The following is an 18,987-nucleotide window of genomic DNA, read 5'->3' on the forward strand; positions in this document are numbered from 1 at the left end:
GGATATGCAACTAGTCTACAAGACATCTGGAGTGGCAGGAAACAGCTCAGGTTTCCTATCTTTCCTGTTGTCTCATGCTTTACTCCTTTCCGTACACTTTATGTTCCAGTAACACTTGTCTTTCTAATTCTCATACATGGCACTCTATCTCCTCTCTCTGTGCCTTTTCAATGGCTATCTGGCTTTTCTGGAATTATTTAATTACTTCCCTCCTCATCTCTACTCCTGGCTTCCTTCAAGTCACAGCACAAATATCAGCTTCAACAGGAATAGAACAGAGAGAGCGAGAGACAGAGAGAGACAGAGATAGAGACAGAGAAACAAAGAGACAGAGAGACAGAGAGAGTCAGAGACAGAGACACAGAGAGAGACAGAGAGAGAGACAGAGAGAAACAGAGACAGAGACAGAGACACAGAGAGAGAGACAGAGAAACAGAGACAGAGACAGAGAAACAGAGACAGAGAGACAGACAGAGATGGACAGAGACAGAGGGAGACAGAGACACAGAGAGGCAGAGAGAGACACAGAGAGACACAGAGAGAGACAGAGAGTGCTAGAGTTTTGAGGTTACTTTTTATCTATACTTTATACATCTTGTATGTACATAGTTCTTTGCATGTTGCCTCTCTTACTAAAATGTTATCTTGATGGTATCCTCATCCCCTAGCACAGTGCCCGGAACATAATAAGTACTTATAAATGCTTGTTTGACCTACTGGCTGACAATAAAGGCAAAGGATGCAATGAGGTGTCAGGACTAGTTAGAGTAGTAGAAATGCAGAAGGGACACTAAGAAGGATCCAGCCCCCTTTATTCAAACCCACCAAGCGGAGCCTTCCCCTTTGGCAGAGTCCTGAATGAAGTTTCCCTACCAGACTTATTATTTGCTGTACCCTCCTCCACCTTCTAGAGATGGCCTCAGGGAGAGCTCTGGGAAGGAAAGAGAAATGGGAGAGTACACAGATTGGTGGGTATTTGCTACAGGCCTTGAGAGAAAATTAACCAACAATAGGACTACTTCTTGCAATTCAAGGCTTAACATGAAGTGATACTTGGATGGATGGGATGATATTGTTGATGTGAGTACTCCCTCTACTCATCCAGAAACCCACAAACAAAGCCATCCATGGCTTCTCATCCTCTGTGTGATAGATTGCTTTTGAGTTAGAGCTGGGACACTTTATACAATGATTACAATCCAATTTCTCTCTCTCTCTCTCTCTCTCTCTCTCTCTCTCTCTCTCTCTCTCTCTCTCTCTCTCGCTCTCAACAGAAGAGGAAACATCAACCATAATGCCTCCCATTCAGTATCAAGTTTTGGTCTACATAATTTTGGGGTTTTTAATTGGGAAAGTTTCTTGGCTTGGAAAGTCCAGAGGATGCGCTCTCCAAGACCTATCTCACACCCTGAGACCAGCTGCACAGATGGGGCTTTCTGCTTTTTGCCTCCTGACACTGCCCCTGGGTGTATTTAGCACGCTCAGCTCTGGCCAGACTTCCTGGCCAGAGATCCATCAGGGAACCATAGTGCTGTGGGCCCATTGCAGCAGAACATTACTTTCTCCAGCAGGGGCAGCTGGCTTGGCCCACAAACAATAAACTGAACTGAGCCATACCCACAGCAAGGGGAAAAGACAGACAGTGAAGAAACAAGACCTAATCAAAGGTGTCTAACTGAAATCTGATCAGCAATAAGAGGAGAGAAAAGAGGGGCAGAACAAGAGGTGTCTGGAAGTTCAATTTCTACATAAGCCCTTAGAGAGATAGATGAGGGCAACTTTTGTTTGCATTAGGGCTTCAAGCAGGATCCTACGGATTTTCAGATCCAATGCTCAGTGGTATCATATCCACTATAACTAAAAGCTCACTTTGGAGTGCCCAGCAACTGAGCCTCAGGGGCAGTGAACAGGCAAAGCAAACAGGAAGCTTTCCAGTAGAGTTAGGCTTAAGAACTACAACAAGGGTCAGGGAGAACTGAGGAACTCAGGTGCAGTAAACATGGAGGGCAAGCAAAATTTAACAGTGACCCTCAGAATGTGCTGTATTTGTGTTTATGCCAGTGCCAAGTAACATCTGCATGAATTATGTTGTACTGACTGGTCCTCCTTCTAGAGAAGAAAGTGTGAGGGATAAATAAACATCTCTCTATGCTCCCAATTTTCAAGGTTATGAAGTGTCCTCGAAGAAGTGAAGAAATATTTCAAAAGAAAAAAAAAACCCAGAGTAAAAGAAGATAGAAGAAGAAAATGTGGAGAAGGAAAGGGGGGAGAATCACTGAACCTTGGGAGCTTTGGTTAAGGAGATGATATCTAATAAAGGGATTTGAATTTTTGGACCTATGGCTGAAGTTATAGGAATGATAGGCTCTTAGCCACAGATAAAGCACATTTAATGAAGACTAACAAAATAGACATTTGCCTAAAGATTTGCAAATCTGATCAAGAGGGCTTTAAAGAACAAATGTGTCGGGGGGGTAAAGCTGTTACACAAACACTTGCATAACAAGATACAATAGAGAGCAACAGGTATAACATATGAAGAATATCAATATTATTGAAGAAAAAGAATTATAATAAAATCCATGGCCTCAGATGTCTATAAAAATTAGCAGATTATGGGCAACAAATATGATGAACTAAATATCTCAATGCAGAGAGATAAATTTTACTTCATAAATATTCTAACGATTTCATGGGAAATGACATAATTGGACCCCACAGGTATGGAAGGAAAGAATTTATTCAAAAGAAATCATTGGAGAAAAGGGGAGGTAGGGTAGTATTGTATATCAAAAAGATAAATCCATTTGAAGAAATCCATAAAATGAAAGAGAAACATAATAAAAAAATTATGTAAGGATAGATAGGAGAAACAGAACAAACATTGTAGTAAAAGCATACTAAAACCACCAAAGCAGAAGTAGGAAATAAATGATGAATTTGGAAAACAACGAATATACCTAATATGGAATTATGATATAGAATAGAGAACATCAAGTATTCAGACATTTTATGGAGCTCTCTATCTGATAAAAGCAGTGCTACTGATAAACTGATTCATCTTAACAATTTCATTCTTCAAAAAAAAAAAAGGAGAGAAAATGACAAGTTAAACTACTAATATGTACCTGATTCTAAGCCTTAAGGAAGAACTGGTACTGAATTAGAAATAAGGAGGGGGCAGCTAGGTGGCACAGTGGATAAAGCACCAGCACTGGATTCAGGAGTACCTGAGTTCAAATCTGGCCTCACACACTTGACACTTGCTAGCTGTGTGACCCTGGGCAAGTCACTTATCCCTCATTGTCCTGCAAAAACAAACAAAAAAAAAAACAAAAAGAAATGATGGGGACCTTCAGAGCAAGGAATAATTCTCAGAGTTTATAATAAATACAGTGATAAAAACTAAGTATAGTCTGTTAATACCCTAAAGTTTGGGAGGACAAATTTCTTAGAGTTCAGAGAAGAGATAAGTAGAATCCCTTAGCCTAAAATTCTACAGGGGAAGTTAGCTCAAGAAGGATAGGAAACTATCAAGAACAAAACAGTGATAATATACACAGTTCCAATGAGTGGGGGAGGAGGGTGTCCTGGAGAGACTCATGTGAATGCAAAGGACCTCATTTAAAAAAAAAAAAACATTGTACAAAAGATGGAAGCAAGGATAACTGAGGACAAATGCAAAAGAGGGACATGATTCTGAAAAAGGAGTGTCAGGAACAATAAAGTTCAAAAAGTTTGAGACTGGTGATGAATGCCAAGGACAAGAAAATGGTTTTTTAAAAACATGTTGGGGGGCAGCTAGATGGTGCAGTGGATAGAGCACCAGCCCTGGAGTCAGGAGTACCCTGAGTTCAAATCCGGCCTCAGACACTTAATACTTGCAAGCTGTGTGACCCTAGTAAGTCACTTAACCCCAATTGCCTCACTAAAAAGAAAAAGAAAAACATGTTGGGAAAAAAAAACACCATGGTTGGAGGCAAGAGGAAGATCAAAGAAGGCACCGAATCTCTTGTCTCAGTGGAAGGGATACTGATAAATTTAAAAGGAGGTGAAATGGGAGAACTGCTCAAAAGCATTCATTTGTTTTCTCAACCAAGAAGAGGATACTTAAGACTATGATGGTCTCATATTGGACAACTGAGACTTAAAGGCAAGAAATATTAATTTGAGTCCTGGCTTTTGTCACTTGCTAACTGTTCAAACTTAGGCAAACTCTGAATTGTCGTTTTCTCATCTGTGAAATGGAAATAGTGATGGTACTTGTGAAGACCAAATGAGATAATATATATAAAGTGTTTTGTGACCCTAATATATTCTGTTGCTCCAAGAGATCTAGGACTTCATCAATGTGACTACTCCCTCTAACAATGCAGGCAATGCGCTCATGCCATGACCAACTATATACTTCTTGTTCATGGCTTCCCTTGAATTTTCTTGACATCGTGTATGATATCAATGGAGCATATTTAGTTATCGGTCTCTCTCTGTCTCTGACTCTCTCTGTTTCTCTCTCTCTCTCTCTCTCTCTCTCTCTCTCTCTCTCTCTCGTCTCTCTCTCCCCCCCTCTTCATCTTTCTTACTCACTATATGACCAACCTATCCCTTTTATGGTCCCTACATTTTTGATACAATCCCCTTAACCCGTTCCTCCTGGTTAATTTCTCCATTTATAATGTGTAGAAACCTACTTATACCCACCTCACTATTGTCCTCTGGGTTATCCTTAACTTCATAGTCTTGGTGATTGTATTATTCTGCAAATCATAGTCATTTAAGATCCCAAGAAAAAATATTGGTGTTAAAATGATGAGCCTTTGTTTCAGGAAGAAGTTCTAAGTCATTAAAGGAACTGTTGCAATTTCCCAAAGGAAATATAGCTCACTCTTATCTCCTATTCAATTCTGGTCCTAGTTCATTGCCAATTGAAGTATCTGGCTCTCTCTTTCAACAAGATGTCTCCCATGCATGCCAAAATCACAAAGATTCCTTGAAATATGTAACAGATTTCTATGACCCTCTGATTATTAATATCAAGTGAGGCATAAAATAGGGAGAGATACTCACTAAAGGTCCTTTGTCACCGTCATAGACAATGGATACCTTACACACAGTCCAAATCAAGAAGAGATTCTCTATAGATCAAGTATTCATTTTTTTAGATCAGGTATCTTAACTTGGGGATCTATTAATTTGTTTTTTTCATTTTTTATAATGGAACTTCCTATAACTGATTTCCTTTGTGGTCCCTATATATTTTATTTTATGCATTTAAAAACACTATTCTGACAAGGCATCCACAGGCTTCATAGGACACCTAAAGGTATCCATGATACAACCAGAATAAGAACTGGTATAGATAGTAAGATCCTACAGATGCCTCTTCTTGCAAATCACATTGTACTGATTGTATAAACCCGGAAACATTACCGAAATTGTAGAGCCTCCTAAATGTGATCTCTCAACACAAGAAAACTGATTGGATGATGAATAACTGTTGTCCAATTAATGCCATGAAATTGAAAAGACAACCAACCAATAAAACTCATCCATCAGTAATCTGTCCTATAAAATGTGAGCTATTATTATATTATTGCCACTATTATAATTTAACTTTGAATATGCCCAATCTTATTTGGATACACACATACACATCTTTCATTTAAACAGCATACACATTCTACCATATACCTTGCATAGATGGAGTCAAGACCTGTGTTCTAATCCTTGCTTTTCCATTTCTTTTTTATTTTTTTCTTTTGTTTTTTGATGTGTTTTATTAATTTTTTTCAAGTTAAACATTTTTATTATATTTTTCAGTTCCAATCTCTATCCCTCCTCCCTTCTTCCCCTCCCCCCCTTCCCAAGCCAGCAAACAATCCAATATGGCTTTCTAAACATATATAATCATGCAAAACATCACCATATTTGTCACTTAATGAAAGAAGTGAAAAATAGCATGCTTCCATCTGTTCCATCAATATCAGTTCTTTCTTTGGAAAGGAATATTATGTTTCATCAATATTATTTAGGGATTGTTTTGGATTATTGTATTGTTGAGATTAATCAAGTCATTCACAGTTCTTCATCGAACAATATGCTGTCTTCGGTACGGTGTTCTCTTGGTTCTGCTGACTTTCCAATACATCATTTCATACAGTCTTTCCAAGCTTTTTTGAAGTCATCCTCTTTGTCATTTCTTACTACACATTAATATTCTATTACCACATATACCATAGTTCTTTAGCCATTCCCAATTGATGGACGTTTGTTTGATTTCCAATTATTTTGGCCACCACAAAAAGAGCTGCTATGAATATTTTGTACAAATAGGTCTTTTCTCTTTTGGAGATGTCTTTGGGATATAAAGCAAGTGATGGTATGCTGGATAAAATGGGTATGCACAATTCTATAGCCCCTTTGGGCATAGTTCCAAATTGCTCTCCAGAATGATTGAATCTTTTCACAACTCCACCAACAGTAGATTAGCATCCCAGTTTTCCCCACAATCCCTCCAAAACCCAATATTTTTCTGTTTCTTGTTACTCTTCCATTCTAATAGGTACAAGGTGATATCTCAGACTTGTTTCTAATTTGCCTTTCTCTGATCAATAATGATCTAGAGCATTTTTCAATGATAATTGATAACTTTGATTTCTTTGTCTGAAAACTGCCTGTTAAAATCCTTTGACCATTGATCAATTGGGGAATGATGTATTTTTAAAATTTTGATGCAGTTCTTTATATGTTTGAAAAATGAGGCCGCTATCAAAGATATTTGTTTCAAAAAAATTTTCCCTGTTTTCTACTTGCCTTGTAATCTTGGTTATATTAGTTTCATTTTTGCAAAAGCTTTTTAATTTTATATAATCAAAATGATCTACTTTACATTTAATTTTAAATTCTTCCCCTGCCCATAATTCTGACGGATAGACAATTCCATACTCCTTTAATTTTCTTATGGTATCATCCTTTATTTGTAAATCATGTACCCATTTTGACCTTATTTTAGTATACGGTGTTAATTTTTAAATACCACTGCAATTTCCTAGTGATTTTTCTCCCCTTAACAGAACTCTCCCTTGAAACAAAGAGACTTAACTCCCTTTTTCCCTTTCCTAGGACCAAGCTGTTCCAGTAATTCTTTTATCTATGTGTCTGTCTGTCTATCTGAATATTTTTTCTTTATTGGCTAGGGACTGAAGTGCAATATCCTTGGCATAGGAAGTGGCTTGGTGATGAAATCCCCTCTATGAATGCAAGTTGGCACCTTCTCTGTAATTTACAGCCTTGGAGAATTGCCTTGAGCACCAAAAAGTTAAGTGACAAGCTCATGGTCACATAGCTACTATTGCATCAGAAGTGGGATTTGAACTCAAATCCTCTTGGCTTTGAGGCCAGCTGACTCTTCCTTTTTTTAAATGAGTCATTTAAAGTAATTTACTTAGCCTCTGGGCCTCAGTCTCTTTTTTTGGTTTGTTGGTTTTTTTGGGGGGGAGGGTTGGTGTGTTTTTTGCCTCAGTCTCTTTTTCTGTAAAATGAAGGGATTAGATTAGATTAGATTTTAGGTCTCTTCCAGCTTTAATATTCTATAGTTCTTTGAGGAGAATAGGTGGAATAGAGTAGAAAATGTGTTGGAGAAATAAGATAGTGATGCCAACCCATTAAAGTGGGCATAGGAAGTCAGTCTGTCAGTCATTCAACAAGCATTTATCAATAGTCTACAAATGATACAAAGGCAAAAATAGTCCCTATCTTCAATGAACTCACATTCTAATGGGAATCAATGAACTCACATTCTAATGGGAAAAACAACATGCAAACAACTATATATTTACAGGATACAGAAAAAGTGAGTTTGAGATAAATTTGGAGGGAAGGCACTAGCCTTAAAGGGAAACCAGGAAAGGCTTCTTGAAGAAGGTGGAATTTCATCAGAAACTTGATGGAAGCCAGAGAATCCAGAAATCAGGGGAAAGGATTGAGGGCACTCCAGGAATGGGGGATATCTATGAAAATATCTGGAGATGGAGTGTCTTATTCCAGGAATAGCAAAGAGGTCAGTATCACTAGATCATGAGTATGTAGAAGTGAATAAAGTATAAGAAAGTCCAGGTTATGAAAGCCTTTAAAAACCAAAGGGATGGGGGCGGAGCCCAAGATGGCGGAGAGGGAAGCAACAAGCTGCCTGAGCTCTCCTCTGTTCCCTCAAAACAAACATTAAATCAAGCCTCTGGATGGATTCTGAAACTACAAGAACCTGGCAAAGAGACAGAGGGACACAGTCCTCCAACCAGAGATAATTTTAAAAGACTTCAGGAAAAGGTCGGTCTGACTCAGGCAAAAGGGAGGCCCAGCGCAGGGCAGCAACCCAGCGCTGAGGGGGTTGGGGCAAGTCAGCAGGAGTTGCGGGCCACAGCCAAACAACTGAGGGCCCCTGAAACCTGGTTCAAAAATCTGGTGGCCAAGAAGGACAGTGGAAAAACCTACCTGCACCAGCCGAGAGGGCCACGAACGGGTCAGATGGGATCAGACGCCCGGGTCCTGTTGCCTGGCTGCCAAGCACAATCAGACAGGAAGTGCAGGGAGGGAGATCTCCACACACCATAAAGGCCTCAGAGTAAAAACCCAGTCACACAGCACCTATACCCCTGCACAAGAAGCCCAAAACAGGGACCCTGGTGCCCCCAGAGACAGACCTCAACTTAAAAAATAAATAAATAAGCTGCAATAATGAGTAAGAAGCAAAAAAGAGCCCTCTCCATTGAGAGCTTCTGTATCAATAGGGAAGAAGCCAACACAAACTCAGATGAGGACAATAGCCTCAAACTGCCTATATCTGAAGCCTCACGAGGGAAGGTGAATTGGTCTCAAGAACAAAAAGCCCTCCTGGAAGAGCTCAAAAAGGATTTTAAAAATCAATTGCGAGAGGTAGAAGAAAAAATGGGAAGAGAAATGAAAGCAAAACAAGAAAACTATGAAAAAAGAATCAGCAGCTTGGAAAAGGAAGCACATAATTTCACTGAAGAAAATAAAGCCTTAAAAAATTCATTTAGCCAAATGGAAAAAAAGGTGCATAATCTCACTGAAGAAAACAATACCTTAAAAAATTCATCTGGCCAAATGGAAAAAAGGTGCATAATCTCATTGAAGAAAACACTGCCTTAAAAATTAAAGTTGGAAGATAAGGAATCCATGAGACACCAGGAATCAGTCAAGCAGAATCAAAAAAATGAAAAAATAGAAGAAAAGGTGAAATACCTCATTGGAAAGACAACTGATCTGGAAATCAGATCGAGGAGAGACAATTTGAGAATCATTGGACTGCCTGAAAGCCATGACCAGAAAAAGAATCTAGACACCATATTCCAGGAAATTATTAAGGAGAACTGCCCTGATATCATAGAATCAGAGGATAAAATCATCATTGAAAGAATCCACCGATCACCTCCTGAAAGAGACCCCAAAAGGAAAACTCCAAGGAATATTGTAGCCAAATTCCAGAATTATCAGGTGAAGGAGAAAATACTTCAAGCAGCCAGAAAGAAGCAATTTAAATATCATGGAGCCACAGTCAGGATTGCTCAGGACCTGGCAGCTTCAACATTAAAGGACCGCAAGGCTTGGAATATGATATTCCGGAAGGCAAAGGAGCATGGATTGCAGCCGAGAATCTATTACCCAGCAAAAATGTGCATTTTCTTTCAGGGGAAAAGATGGACATTTAATGACATTGGGGACTTTCAATCTTTCCTGGTGAAAAGACCAGAACTGAAATAGAAAATTCGATCTCAACATACAAGACTCAAGAGAAGTTTAAAAAGGTAAACAGAGGGGGAAAAAAAAGGTTACCCTATTAGGTTAAACTGTTTTATATCCCTACACAGGAAAATAATACTCATAACTTTTAAGAACTGTAAATGTATTTGGGCAGAGAGAAGGACTTTACATAGAGGGTATAAATATAAATTGTCTTTGATGTGATGATACAAAAGAATTAAGGGGCTAAAAAGGGAGTCTATGGGGAGTAGAGGAAAGGGGAGGTGGAATGGGATGAATTATATCATATGAAGAGGTAGAAAAAAATCTATTACAATAGAGGGAAAGAAAGGAGGGGGGAACATTGTTTCAACCCTATTCTCATTATATTTGACTCAAAGAGGGAATAACATATATGCTCATTGGGATAAAGAAACTTAACTCATTCTTTAGGGAAGCAAAAGGGGAAGGGGAAGGGAAAGGGGGGGACTGATAGAAGGGAGGACAAAAGCAAGGGAGAAAAGGGTAAAGAAAAGAGAGGGGGTGATAAAAAGGGAGGGCAGATCGGGGGAGGCAGGGGTAAGAAGTAAAATGTCGGTGAGGAGGAATAGGGTGAAAGAAGGGGGTAAAAGTACAAAGGGGGTAAATAGAATGGAGGGGAATAGACAGTCAGTAATAATAACTGTGAATGTAAATGGAATGAACTCTGCTATAAAACGGAAGCGAATTGCAGAGTGGATTAAAAACCAGAATCCTACAATATGCTGTTTACAAGAAACACATTTGAAGCAGAGAGATACACACAGAGTAAAGGTAAAAGGCTGGAGCAGAATATATTATGCCTCAGCTAAAGTAAAAAAGGCAGGGGTAGCAATCCTATCTCAGACAAAGTGCAGGCAAAAATAGATCTCATTAAAAGAGATAAGGAAGGAAATTACATCTTACTTAAAGGTACTATAGATAATGAAGTAATATCAATATTAAATATGTATGCGCCAAGTGGTATAGCATCCAAGTTCTTAGAGGAGAAGTTAAATGAGTTACAAGAGGAATTAGACAGTAATACTATACTAGTGGGGGATCTGAATCTCCCCCTCTCAGAACTAGATAAATCTAGCCAAAAAATAAATAAGAAAGAAGTGAATGAGGTGAATAGATTACTAGAAAACTTAGACATGATAGATGTCTGGAGAAAATGAATGGGGATAGAAAGGAATATACCTTTTTCTCAGCAGTACATGGCACATTTTCAAAAATTGACCATGTATTAGGGCACAAAAACATCATAGTCAAATGTAGAAAGGCAGAAATAGTAAATGCATCCTTCTCAGATCATGATGCAATAAAAATTACATGTAAGAAAGAGCCAGGGAAAAGTAGAATGAAAATCAATTGGAAACTAAATAATTTCATTCTAAAGAATGAATGGGCCAAACAAGGAAATCATAGAAACAATCAATAACTTTATCCAAGAGAATGACAATAATGAGACAACATACCAAAATCTATGGGATGCAGCCAAAGCAGTGCTTAGGGGAAAATTTATAGCTCTAAATGCTTACATGAATAAGAAAGAGAAAGAGGAGATTAATGAATTGGGCATGCAACTTAAAAAGCTAGAAAAAGAACAAATTAGAATCCCCAATTAGACACTAAATTAGAGATCCTGAAAATTAAAGGAGAAATTAATAAGATTGAAAGCAAAAAGACTATAGAATTAATCAATAAAACTAAGAGCTGGTTTTATGAAAAAACCAATAAAATAGATAAAATATTGGTTAATTTGATTAAAAAAAAAGAAAGAAGAAAACCAAATTACCAGTATCAAAAATGAAAAGGGTGATGTTACCACCAATTAAGTGGAAATTAAATCAATAATTAGGAATTATTTTGCTCAACTGTATGCCAATAAATTTGACAATCTAAATGAAATGGATGAATATTTACAAAAATACAAACTGCCCAGGTTAACGGAAGAAGAAATAAAAATCCTTAAATAAACCCATACTAGAAAAAGAAATTGAACAAGCCATTAATGAACTCCCTAAGAAAAAATCCCCAGGGCCAGATGGGTTTACGGGTAAATTTTACCAAACATTTAAAGAACAATTAATTCCAATATTATACAAATTATTTGGAAAAATAGGTGAAGAAGGAGTTCTACCAAATTCGTTTTATGACACAAATATGGTGGTGATACCAAAACCAGGCAAAGCAAAAACAGAGAAAGAAAATTATAGACCAATTTCCCTAATGAATATTGATGCTAAAATCTTAAATAAGATATTAGCAAGGAGATTACAGCAAGTGATCACCAGGATAATACATTATGACCAGGTGGGATTTATACCAGGAATGCAGGGCTGGTTCAACATTAGAAAAACTATTAACATAATCAACTACATCAATAAGAAAACCAACCAAAATCATATGATTATATCAATAGATGCAGAGAAAGCTTTTGACAAAGTACAACACCCATTCCTAATAAAAACACTAGAGAGTTTAGGAATGGGTGGAGCTTTCCTTAGAATAATAAACAGTATCTACCTAAAGCCATCAGCAAGTATTATATGCAATGGAGATAAATTAGAGGCCTTCCCAATAAGATCAGGGGTGAAACAGGGATGTCCATTATCACCCCTATTATTTAATATTGTCCTAGAAATGTTAGCTTTAGCAATCAGAGAAGAGAAAGGAATCAAAGGAATTAGAATAGGCAAGGAGGAAACAAAACTATCACTCTTTGCAGATGATATGATGGTATACTTAAAGAATCCTAGAGAATCAACTCAAAAATTACTTGAAACAATTAACAACTTTAGCAAAGTAGCAGGATATAAAATAAATCCACATAAATCATCAGCATTTCTATACATGACCAACAAAGTCCAGCAGCAAGAGATAGAAAGAGAAATTCCATTTAAAGTAACGGTAGATAATATAAAATACTTGGGAGTCTACTTGCTAAGACAAACCCAGGAACTCTATGAACACAACTACCAAACACTCTTCACACAAATCAAATCAGATCTAAATAATTGGAAAGATATCAATTGCTCATGGATAGGCAGAGCTAATATAGTAAAATGACAATACTGCCTAAATTAATTTACTTATTCAGTGCCATACCAATCAGACTACCTAAAAATTATTTTATACAGCTAGAAAAAATAATAACAAAATTCATCTGGAAAAACAAAACATCAAGAATATCCAGGGAAATAAAGAAAAAAAATTCACAGGAAGATGGGTTAGCAGTACCAAACCTGGAGCTTTACTATAAAGCAGCAGTCATCAAAACTATCTGGTACTGGTTAAAAAATAGAGTGGTAGATCAATGGAATAGGCTAGGCTCAGGAAATGCAGTAGTAAATGACACTAGTAATGTAGTGTTTGATAAAACCAAAGACTCCAGCTTCTGGGATAGGAACTCAGTATTTGACAAAAACTGCTGGGAAAATTGGAAGATAGTATGGCAGCAATTAGGCATAGACCAACATCTTACACCTTATACTAAAATAAGGTCAAAATGGATACATGATTTAGACATAAGAGGTGATACCATAGGTAAATTAGGAGAGAAAGGAATAGTGTACCTATCAGATCACTGGAAAGGAAAACAATTTTTGACCAAACAAGAGATAGAGTATATTATAAAATGCAAAATGGATGATTTTGATTATATTAAATTAAAAAAAAATTGTACAAACAGAAGCAATGCATCCAAAATTGGAAGGGAGGCAGAAAGCTGGGAAACAATTTTTGAGGCCAGTGCTTCTGATAAAGGCCTCATCTCTAAAATATATAGGGAATTAAATCAAATTTATAAGAATCCAAGTCATTCCCCAATTGAGAAATGGTCAAAGGATATGAACAGGCAGTTTTCTGTTGAAGAAACCAAAGTTATCTATTCCCATATGAAAAAATGCTCTAAATCTCTAATGATTAGAGAGATGCAAATTAAAACAACTCTGAGGTACCACCTGACACCTATCAGATTGGCTAAAATGACAAAAAAGGAAGATAATAAATGTTGGAGAAGCTGTGGGAAAATTGGAACACTAATGCATTGTTGGTGGAGCTGTGAACTGATCCAACCATTCTGGAGAGCAATTTGGAATTATGCCCAAAGGGCAATAAAGCTGTGCATACCCTTTGACCCAGCAATTCCACTTTTAGGTCTTTTGCCCAAAGAAATCATGGAAGGGGGAAAGGGACCCACATGTACAAAAATATTTATAGCTGCTCTTTACGTGGTGGCAAAGAATTGGAAGTTGAGGGGGTGCCCATCAGTTGGGGAATGGCTGGACAAGTTGTGGTATATGAATACAATGGAATACTATTGTGCTGTAAGAAACGATGAGCAGGAGGAGTTCAGAGAAACCTGGAGGGTCTTACGTGAGCTGATGATGAGTGAGATGAGCAGAACCAGAATAACATTGTACACAGTAACATCAACATTGAGTGTTGACCTACTGTGATGGACTATATTCTTCTCACCAATGCAATGGTACAGAAGAGTTCCAGGGAACTCATGATAGAAGAGGATCTCCAAATCCAAGGAAAAAAAAAGAACTGTGGAGTATAGATGCTGATTGAACCATACTATTTCTTTGTTTTGGGTGCTGTTGTTTTTTTTTTTCTATTTTGAGGTTTTGCATCACTGCTCTGATTTTTTCTCTTGTAACAGGATTAATGCAGAAATAGGATTAATGTTATTATGTGTATATATATATATATGTATATGTATATAGATATATAGATATAACCTATATCAGATTACCTGCTGTCTAGGGGAGTGGGGAGGGAGGGGAGGGAGGGAGAAAAATCTGAAATTGTAAAGCTTGTATAAACAAAAGTTGAGAACTATCTTTACATGTAATGGAAAAAATAAAATACCTTATACATAAAAAAAAACCAAAGGGATGATTTTATTTGTGATCCTGGAGGTGAGACAGCAACACTAGAATGATTTAGATTTGATGGGGTGGGAAAGAAGGAAAGTCTTTAGAGGCTTTTAAATAAGGTGGTATCATGATCAAAGCATTGTTTAATGCAGATGAGTTTGACTGTAGGGTGAAGGATGGATTGGAGCCAGAATAGTGCAGGAGGAGCAGAAAGCTGCAATGGAAGGAGCCCTGTATTTGGAGTTAAAAGATTTGAGTTCAAATCCTCGCTCTGCCACCTGATAGTTGTATGAATCCAGGCAGATTGCTTTGTTTCTCTTGGCTTTAAGTAACTATAATATGAGAGAGTGGGACTAGATGATATCTAGTGTCCCTTCAAGGTCTAAATTTGATGCTATGAAGTTCATCTAAAAAAATGAACCGTCTAGAGATTTGTAAGCTCATAGATTTAGAGGTGGAACTGGTCTTGGTTATCTAACCCGACTATTTCATTTAATGGATAAAGAAACTGAGTCAGAGCAGGGGTTTAAAACCCAGACAGGTCTTCTGACCTCAAACCCAGTGATACCATGACCAACAGCAGCATACAGACCTGGGCTGTGGGTACATCAGTGGAAAGCACTCACTTGAAGGGATCAGACTACAGTTTTGAAGTTAAAGGGGACTAGGGAGGGGAAAGGAGCACACTGGGACCAAGCCACATCAAATGGAATTGTCTGATGCTGTGAATTGAAGATTTGTTTATCAAATGATGAATATAAATTCAGAAAAGCATCAACCTGAACGAACTTCTTGGCTATCTCCATGCCATGCTGTCTTTACTCCAGTCATCATTCCCATCTTTTTCTCTCTATTTTCTTCTTCCTTCCAGCCTCAGACCTAACACTTGGAACTGGAGGCTCCAATAGGAGAGCTTGCATCTTCTCTTGCCTATAACCAGGCCTCCTGGCCATCTCCACAGCATGCCACCTCTCCTCCTCTTTCCATCTTCCCTCTCTGTGTTGTCTTCCTACTAATGATGCACACTTCTTAAGGGGAGGGAACTGTCTTCCTTGTTTCTATTTGAATACCCAGTGTCTGGCACATTGTCCAACTTTTCCTGACTCTGTGGACTATACTGTCCATGGGGTTTTCTTGGCAAAGATACTGGAGTCATTTGACATTTCCTTTTTCAGCTCATTTTATAGATGAGGAACTGAATCAAACAGGGTTAAGTGACCTACCAAGTGTCACATAGCCAGTAAGTATCTGAGGCTGGATTAGAACTCAGGTCTTCCCGACTCTAGGGCCAAGGCTTTATCCACTGAGTCATCTAGCTTCCCCCTATGGATGGCACATATTAAGTACTTAATAATTACCTTATCTAGGATAGAGCACCGGCCCTGGAGTCAGGAGTACCTGAGTTCAAATCCGGCCTCAGACACTTAACACTTACTAGCTGTGTGACCCTTGGCAAGTCACTTAACCCCAATTGCCTCACTAAAAATAAATAAATAAATAATTACCTTATCTATCTGGCTATCTATGTATGTGGAATAAAGAAACAGAACATATTCTATACATATATATGTATATATGTTTTATGTCAAATAGAGACATATATACAAACGTAATAACTACAGCAATGTAAATGAAAGAACAAAAAAATTACAAAATTAAACACTGTATAATTAGAATGACCAACATGGCCTTGGAGAAGAAATGGAAAAATGATTCTCTTTCCTTTCTTTGCAGAGGGGAGGGACTCTGACTGTGGAGGGCTGCACATATTGTCAGACTCCATTGAAGTTTTGGTTAGTTCTGCTGAATTGCATTCTCCCCCTTTCTTTAACAATCTCTGTTAGAAGGGATAGTCTCTTAGAAAGTGGATGGGATATTTGGAAATGATAGTGATCTGAAGACAAAAGGTTCAATAAAATTCTTTAATGTTTTTTAAAGATTTATGACTACCAGTCCACAGCCCTCTAGCACAGTCTGGAGCCTTCTGACCTATGATTCTGACTTCACTGTTGTAGGGACAGGCTAGCATGGAACATGAAGATGATGATTAGGCTAAATATGCCTTGCTAGGGGAGCCTGTGCAGTTCTTCTCTCTTGCTGTCTAGGCAGAGAGAGATTCAAGACCCAGGCCAGTTATGCCCTGTACAAGAAAATCTTCCCTCACATTCACAGGCATTAAAGAGACAGAAATCCATTCAGTAAGTGTATCTGACAAAAGCTTTGGACCAAGGAGCAGAGACAATGGCTGCCAAAGGAGGTGTTCCCTTTCTTAAATTGCCCTGGACATCCTGCAAGCAGCCCCAGTCTGAGTGTTTGTATCACCATGAACATGCTTGCCACATCAAAATTATTTATAAAACATATAAACAGGGTAGGTAATGATACAGTGGGTCTCTCCATGCCTCCTAGCCCTGTTCTCTGGAATGAGTTCTCTGAGGATCCTCAAGGTCTGGCTCATTCCTCTTGCTCCATTATGAAAACAGTTTTCCCTCTGATATAATAGCAAGTATGGTGAAGGGGTGCGATGGTGAGTGCAGGCAATATCTTTAAGGGGAAGGAAAGGAAAAGAACTCTGCCATAGCCCGTTCTCAACAATAAATTCTCAGTGCTGTGTGGAGGGGGGGGTTGCATTGAATCTGCTAGAAAAGAAACCAAAAACCTCTGTAGGAGATGACAGCTCTTGACAAGATGAAAGGAGGTGTCTCGCTCAGATCTTCACTTAAAACAATCTGGAGTTCCATTAGTATTCATCCAGGAGAGGGTGGATGAAGCGAGAAAAGGAACCTTGAATAAAATCAGAACTGGTTTTGACTCTGTGCTCCCAGGGAGCTGCCAAGGGTTATCATGGCTTGCAAGTTGTTTTTGCACACTATCTCACACAGCTACTGAAGTTGGAGTGCCCTCAACCCCGATCCTGGCCATTCACCCATGGGACACAGGGCAGTCTGACTTCTACAGAGCCAACTGATCAACCCCCTGGCCTTCCAGCTCATTTTAATGGTAACAATAGCTCACGTTCACAGGAAAATATGGCCACAGAGTACTCCCATCCAATCTTTATGACAACTCGAGAAACAGAAGAGAAAGAGAAAAGACTTGGGGGAGAACATGACCATTTTCTTCAAATGTTCGAAGATTAACATGTGAAAGAGAAATTAAACATTCTACTCGACTCTGAAGGACCAAACTAAGAAACATTTCAATTCAATAAACATTTAACAAGTTCTGACTCTACAAAGCAGTGTACCGTGTACTGGAGGAGATAAACAGTTGAGAAAGGACAGGGTTCCTGCCTTTGTGAAGCTTATAGCAAGGTGGAATCCGTACATAGGTAACTCTAATACATGATAATACCAGTAAGTGCATACCACAAGGAGATAGACTTCAGAGCAATATAAAGTACTTCTCCAACACTCAGAACAAAGGGTAATTTCTGGTCAAAGATAAGTACTTAATAAATTCTTTATTGACTAATGAATTAGTGGGTCTATCCAACATGGAATGGGATGCCCTTGGAGGTCTCTGTCACCTGTCACTAGGGATGGGGGCAGCTAGATGATGTAATAGAGAGACAGGCCTGGAGTCAGGAAGACCTGAGTTCAAATCTGATCTCAGACACTTGCTAGCTGTGTGACCTTAGACAAGTCTCATCCCCAATTCACCTCAGTTTCCTCATCTGTAAAATGAGTGTCATCATAGTACCTATAAACCATGGTTGTTGTGAGGATCAAATGATATAATAATTGTAAAGCACTTAGCACAGTACCTGGTACATAGTAAGCACTATATAAATGTTAACCATTATGTATTATTATTTTCTCCAGGCTGAGGTTGGATGATAATATGTCAGTGAAGACAGAGAGAGGATTCATGTTTCTCAAAGGGGTTTTATTAAATGATCTGCTCTAAGGTTTCTTGAAGGTCTGAGGCTCTGTGATCATAGGTCATAGAAGATGGCTTCAATATCTTTCCAGTCATAAAAAAACAGAGCCTCCAAGTTCCCTTAAACTCACAGAATCAGTCTCAGTGGCCATCTGTCACAAGCCATGTCAGAAAATCACATTATTAGGGGCAGTTAGGTGGCACAGTGGATAAAGCACTGGCCATGTATTCAGGAGGACCTGAGTTCAAATCTGGACTCAGAAACTTTATACTTACTAGCTGTGTGACCCTGGGCAAGTCACTTAACCCTCATTGCCCTGCCAAAAAAAATCATATTATCATTCCAGCACTTAGCACAGTGCCTTCCTTGCACATAGTAGGTACTTTATCAATTCCATTTGACTGACAACCAGTGAATTGTTATCTAACCTTTTCC

General features: G+C 38.4%; 1 protein-coding gene across 1 annotated transcript in view; it reads left to right on the plus strand.

Annotated features, from left to right (window-relative positions):
* The window catches only part of LOC122747908 (putative tripartite motif-containing protein 49B), an 82,298-nt gene that overhangs the window by 22,297 nt on the left and 41,014 nt on the right, over positions 1-18,987 (plus strand). The gene's annotated exons all lie outside the window — the stretch shown is intronic.

The sequence above is a fragment of the Dromiciops gliroides genome, chromosome 3 (assembly GCF_019393635.1).
Source record: "Dromiciops gliroides isolate mDroGli1 chromosome 3, mDroGli1.pri, whole genome shotgun sequence".
Classification (NCBI taxonomy): Eukaryota; Metazoa; Chordata; class Mammalia; order Microbiotheria; family Microbiotheriidae; genus Dromiciops; species Dromiciops gliroides.